The 5453-nt window shown below is 56.2% G+C and overlaps 1 pseudogene; it reads left to right on the top strand.

Annotated features, from left to right (window-relative positions):
- Positions 1–299: 299 nt before the first annotated feature.
- On the top strand, positions 300–1301 carry LOC118708800 (annotated as a pseudogene).
- Positions 1302–5453: the final 4152 nt, after the last annotated feature.

Genomic DNA, 5453 nt, shown 5'->3' with positions numbered 1-5453 from the left:
GCCGCCGCCTGGGCCCAGGAGGGGCTGGCCCCGGGCTCAGCGGGTGCAGCCGGTCCCCACGGCCCCGAGCTGGGAGACTGCTTTTCCTGCTCTTGTACTTATTTTCATTTATTTATTTTTGCTGGTGGCCTTCGGGGCCAGGTAAAGGCTGCCTCCCAAGGCTGTGCGCCCGGCCCCCGCAGTGAACGGTGGGAGTCGGGCTGCCGCAGAGGGCTCTGTGCGGGGCTCCCAGCGCCGGGGACGGGCACAAAGGGCCGGCTCCAGGGCACAATAGCGGGCGGTTAGTCACAGTGCGGCCGCGGCGGGCAGACAGAGCTCCCTGTGTCTGCGCCCGGCCAGCTGGGCCTTGCGGCCGCTTCCCCAGCAGCGGCTTCTCCTCCCGGCCGGCCTTTTGTCTGCACCCTCCCCGCTGGCCGTTAACCCCCTGCTGCCCACCGCCTACCTGGCCCTCCCTGGGGCTGGGGCACCCCCCGCCGGGGCGGCCGCCCTGGGCAGGCCGGCCGGGGAGAGGCAGGCTCCTGGGCCTGCAGGAGCCCCGCACGGCGGGGAGGGCGGCTCTGGGGCAGCTCGCCCCGCGCTGTTGGAGCGGCTCCGGGAAGGGATTTCGGGGGAGCGCGGGCTCCGCACCCTCTCCCGGCGCCTGCACCCGCGTTCGCCATGCGCGGGCCCAGCGCTCTGCAAACAATGAGAAGCCGAACCCAGCGGCGCAGGAGGGGCCGAGGGTGCCAGCCCGCGCTGTGAAGCGGACAGACAGACATAAACATCTTCTGACTCCGGGGCCCGGTGCACGGGGGAGAGGAGACGGATTAGTGCCGTCCCTGGCCGGCCCTGCCGGGACAGGGGAGCGGGGCTTGCCGAGATTGCTAGTTAGCAGCTGCAATTAAAATCTCCTCCGGCCTGCCGCCTTCCTTTCTCTGCTGATAGCGCTCACAAACATGGGGAACGTTCCTACAACCCGCCGAACTTTCTGTGAGAAGTGTGGCCAGCATCAGCCCCACCCAGTAGCACAGCACAAGAAGGCCAGGACCCTCCGGGTGCCAGAGACAGCGGCGTTAGGACAGGAGGCAGAGTGGCTGTGGTGGGCAGACTGAGCCTGTTTTCCGAAAAAAGGCTAAAACTACAAAGAAGATTGTGCTGAGGCTTGAATGCGTTGAGCCTAACATCAGATCTAAGAGAATGCTGGCTATTAAGAGATGCAAGCATTTTGAACTGGGAGGAGATAAGAAGAGAAAGGGTCAAGTGATCCAGTTCTAGAGCGTCATATTTTGTTTTATTATATGACAATAAAATCATGATATATTAACTTCAAAAAATAAATAAATAAAATAAATAAAAATAAATCCTCCGGCCCAGGGTCTCGGGACGGAATTAGCTGTTTGTTGTGATGTGACAGTTAAATTATTAACACGTGGGGAAGGCAACTGCTCCCCGAAAGGTATAAAACACGGCGTGCAGCCTCCCCCCTTAATTTAAAAATTGTCTGTGCCGGGATTCTGCGCTCGGCCTGCCGCTGCGGAATCAGTGACATGTGTTTTTATTTTAGCAGGCAGGGACGGTTGGCGGTGCCCTGTGTGAGGAGGGCAGGGAAAACAGAGGTGGTTCTTTCTTTCTGTCTGTCTTTCTTTTTTTTTTAATGTGACCATCTACTTAAGGACTTAGAAACTCCAGATGCCAGACATTTTTCCTGGAAGGAAATAAACGTCTCCTATTTCTCCGTCTTACCTGTTGATTACACTTTATCATCCTCCCGTTTATAATCTAATCCCGGATTAAAACCCGGGATGTCTCTGGAATCTGAAAAGCGCGGTCTGTGTGCTCCGGGGACCTCGGTGCCTCCCCGCTCCGGATCCGGCCCGCACCCTCCGGCCGTCCCCTCCCCGCCCGGGCACGGCGTGGGTCTGTCTGCAGACGCGCGTGATGGGAGGCATATGCTGAGCGCGCTGCTTCGCTCTGATTTATTTGCGCCAGCGGAGATGGTTTCAGCACAAAGAGGGGTGCCTCTGGCTGGCGTTCTGTGAGCCCCGGTGTTCTGAAAAGGGGGGGGGGGCGATTCTTTTTTCTTCTTCTTCCTGAAACCAGATTTAGAAATTGCCTTTTAGAGTAGAAGGCCGCCTGGTAACTCACTTTAGAAGAAAGAGGCCTGGGATCGAATGCACGTGATTTGTAGATCTCTCCCCATCTGCTGTTCTCCCGGGTGGTAAACGCTTAAAAAAAAAAATAAGATAAGGCAAACATGTTCGCTCGGGGCCACGCTGTCCTGCTGGGGACGTGCGCCCGAGGCCCGCATGGTGAGTCACGGCCCCTGCATGCCTGGCATTCGGCTCTCCTGTCGGCTGGAAAACAGACAGGCCCTGCCCGGGGCAGAGGTACCCGCACCCTCAGCCGGCCACCGCCCAGGCCGCCGAACACAGGGGCATACTTCCCTGTGAACCGGCGGCACGAAGAGCGCTCGTTTAAAGCAAACCCCACCAAAACCCCACTAACTGCAATTCCACCCCGGCTGCAGGCACCACCTCCAGCGACGGGGAAAGAAAACAAGCCTGGAATGCAGGAAGCACACTGGGTCCCCGGGAAGGTGTCTGCCCTGCAGGAAGGTGCCTGGAAGGTCTGGGGGCTGCCACGGGGCACCGGAGGCACAATGCCTCCGTGAGGCCCTGGGCTCGGAACCCAAACTCCCCGATTCCGGGGAGGAGAGCGGCTGTCCGCGCCGCAGGAATATCGGGCAGAGCGGCCCAGTTCCCTTTTCCGTCTGAAAGGTGTTTCTCTGAAGAGGGGGACGCGCTGGAGACACGCGAACCCCCGTAATCATCTTTACAACTTCCCTGGCAGCCCGGGGTTGTAATTATTTATGTAAACTCATTAACAGCAATCCGCTTTATTCTCTGAATGGGTTGCATCTCTCTGACGTGTAAGAAACACAGTTGTATCAGCGGTACAATTGTTTCCTAATTACAAAGGCAGTGCGGCTCCTGGGAGGCCGTTGGACAGGCAGGAAGGGCCTGGGAGGGGAGACTTCTCCTCTCGGGAGCGTTCCGGTGCGGCCCCCCCTCCGCCCCAGAGCCCCCGGCCTCTGGTTTCGGATGCCTCCGCGGTGCTTTCTGTGCGGTGCCCCCTGCCCTCCTGTGCTCCCGTGCTCCCCAGCCAGCGGCTCCTCTCGGGCCCTCCACCGCCCCCAGACCGGCTGCAGCGTGGCCCCGAGGCGGACCGGCCCGCGCGCTGAGCAGGGTGTGGACGGAACGGGCACTGCACGCGCCAGGCGCCAGGGCTCCCGCGTGGAGGTGGAGGAGGCACGGCGGGGGACAGGGCAGGGGAGGGGAGGACAGAGGGGGAGCTGGGCCTGAGGTTTTCCGTGTCAGCAAAGAAAGAGGCCTGGACTGAATCAAGAGTACCGCTTTGCAGGCGAGCAAATCTCACCCGCACCACGGAGAGAATTTCTGTTTCCGAGGCGCTGGGCCCCAGGCCCCGACCCAAACCCACCCAGCCGGGCCGGTGCCAAGCGGCTCGGAGGCCGAGGACAGCCAGCACCGATTCCCAGATGTGCGCAGCAATCAGGTCCCACAAATCTGTCAGGCGAAAGTTCCCGGCCTCTGGGGGGGCCCGGAGGGAAGAGAGCTGATTTCCATACGGCTTCCTGGACTGAGTGCGATCCGAAGGGAATTCTAGAATTTCCAAGTTCATCCGCGGTCGGATAAGTGGAGCCTACGGGGATCTGCCTTATCCCCTTAGAATAATGCAAGGGCTGCAATCCTAGCAACAGAGCGCCTCGGCCAGTTTACGGGCCAAACCGTGGTTGTCACGTTAGTAGCAGCGGAGGGGGGAAATATTTCCGGAAAGGGAGCCTGGGAGAATAGGGGAAGCCTGTGCATTTCACGTAACAAAAGAGTGGAATATTGTGTCGCTGGTAAAATGCTATTGACAAAGCATTTGTAGCAACATGGGGACAGAACACGGCCAGGCTGTAAACGCAGGTGTGAATTAGGTAATTGAATGCCCAGATCAACTGCGGGGAAGGAGTTACAAAGGAATATTATTTCTGGATAACGGCATGTGGGTGCATTTTTCTTTTTCCGTGTATTTTACGCTGGAGTTATTTATATTTTACACTCACTGCTTAAACAGTCTCTGTCTTAAATATCCATCTTTATATTTTACTCCTAAATTACTTCTACTTAAGACTTAGCTATGCCTCCTCTAAACACAGGGTGTTTTTATAAGGGGGGGGGGCTGCTTTGAAGGCTGGTGAGTAGAAACGGAGACAAATGGCATATTTTCCGTCAGAAGTTGCGGCTGGACGGGACTGAGCAGAGATATTTCTCGGGCCCACAATAGGTTATAGGAAGTAACTTCCCTCCGTTCCCTGAAAAAGATCTGCATATAGCTGCTTGTTAATCCACACGACAAGAATTCCCTAACCAAACACACATGTGTGCACAGCCACAGCGTAAAAAACAGTCTCAAAACAATAGCATCGAGAAAGGGGGGGGGGGGAGGAAGGAAGGAAGGAAGGAAGGAAGGAAGGAAGGAAGGAAGGAAGGAAACGGCTCTCTGCTCCTTAGTTTCTTGGTAGGACTTTGCTTGAATGTGAGTTTGCGTTTTCCGTGCGGCTGCTCGGTTTTTAGGGGCGATTTAAAAGTCCCAGTCGGAGAAGTAGCTAGAAAGTGAGTTCGTAACGCCAGATGATAAACTGGAGTCTGCGGGTGGAAATCCTAGTGGTTTACTTATATGGTCATCATTTGCTTTCTTAAAAAGAAGGAAGGAAGGAAGGAAGGAAGGAAGGAAGGAAGGAAGGAAGGAAGGAAGGAAGGAAGGAAAAACGGCTCTCTGCTCCTTAGTTTCTTGGTGAGACTGCTTGAATGTGAGTTTGCATTTTCCGTGCGGCTGCTTGGTTTTTAGGGGTGATTTAAAAGTCCCAGTCGGAGAAGTAGCTAGAAGGTGAGTTCGTAACGCCAGATGATAAACTGGAGTCTGCGGGTGGAAATCCTAGTGGTTTACTTATATGGTCATCATTTGCTTTCTTAAAAAAAGGAAGGAAGGATGGAAAGAAAGAAAAAGAGAACGAGAAAGAGAAAGAGAAAGAGAAACAGAAAGAGAAACAGAAAGAGAACAAAAACAATTTTCCCCAGCGGCACTCCCTTCCCAGGACTTTTCTATCACAAAACACCATCCCGCACCTTCCATCACTCGCTGACGCACAGGGCGCCTGGCGGTGCCAAGACGGAGGTGAGCATTTTTTAACCGTGACGCTAAGGGTTTTGTGATGGGAAAAATCTGTTTCCGTGTGCAATGTCAGCCTGCGAGCAAATGGCCTTGCTTCGCTGTCAGAGAAAGCCGGGACCGGCAGATCGGGGAGTGCGATCTTTAAAAAACGGGGAGTCAGGAAATGCCATCGCGCCCTGCGGCTCCCAGGCCCGGCGCGGGGACGCTCCGAGCTGTGCAGCCGGTGAGCGGCGCCG

The sequence above is a fragment of the Pipistrellus kuhlii genome, unplaced genomic scaffold (assembly GCF_014108245.1).
Source record: "Pipistrellus kuhlii isolate mPipKuh1 unplaced genomic scaffold, mPipKuh1.p scaffold_m20_p_64, whole genome shotgun sequence".
In the NCBI taxonomy this organism is placed as follows: Eukaryota; Metazoa; Chordata; class Mammalia; order Chiroptera; family Vespertilionidae; genus Pipistrellus; species Pipistrellus kuhlii.
Note: the sequence above shows the minus strand (reverse complement) of the source record. Positions and strands in the feature narration are given on the sequence as shown.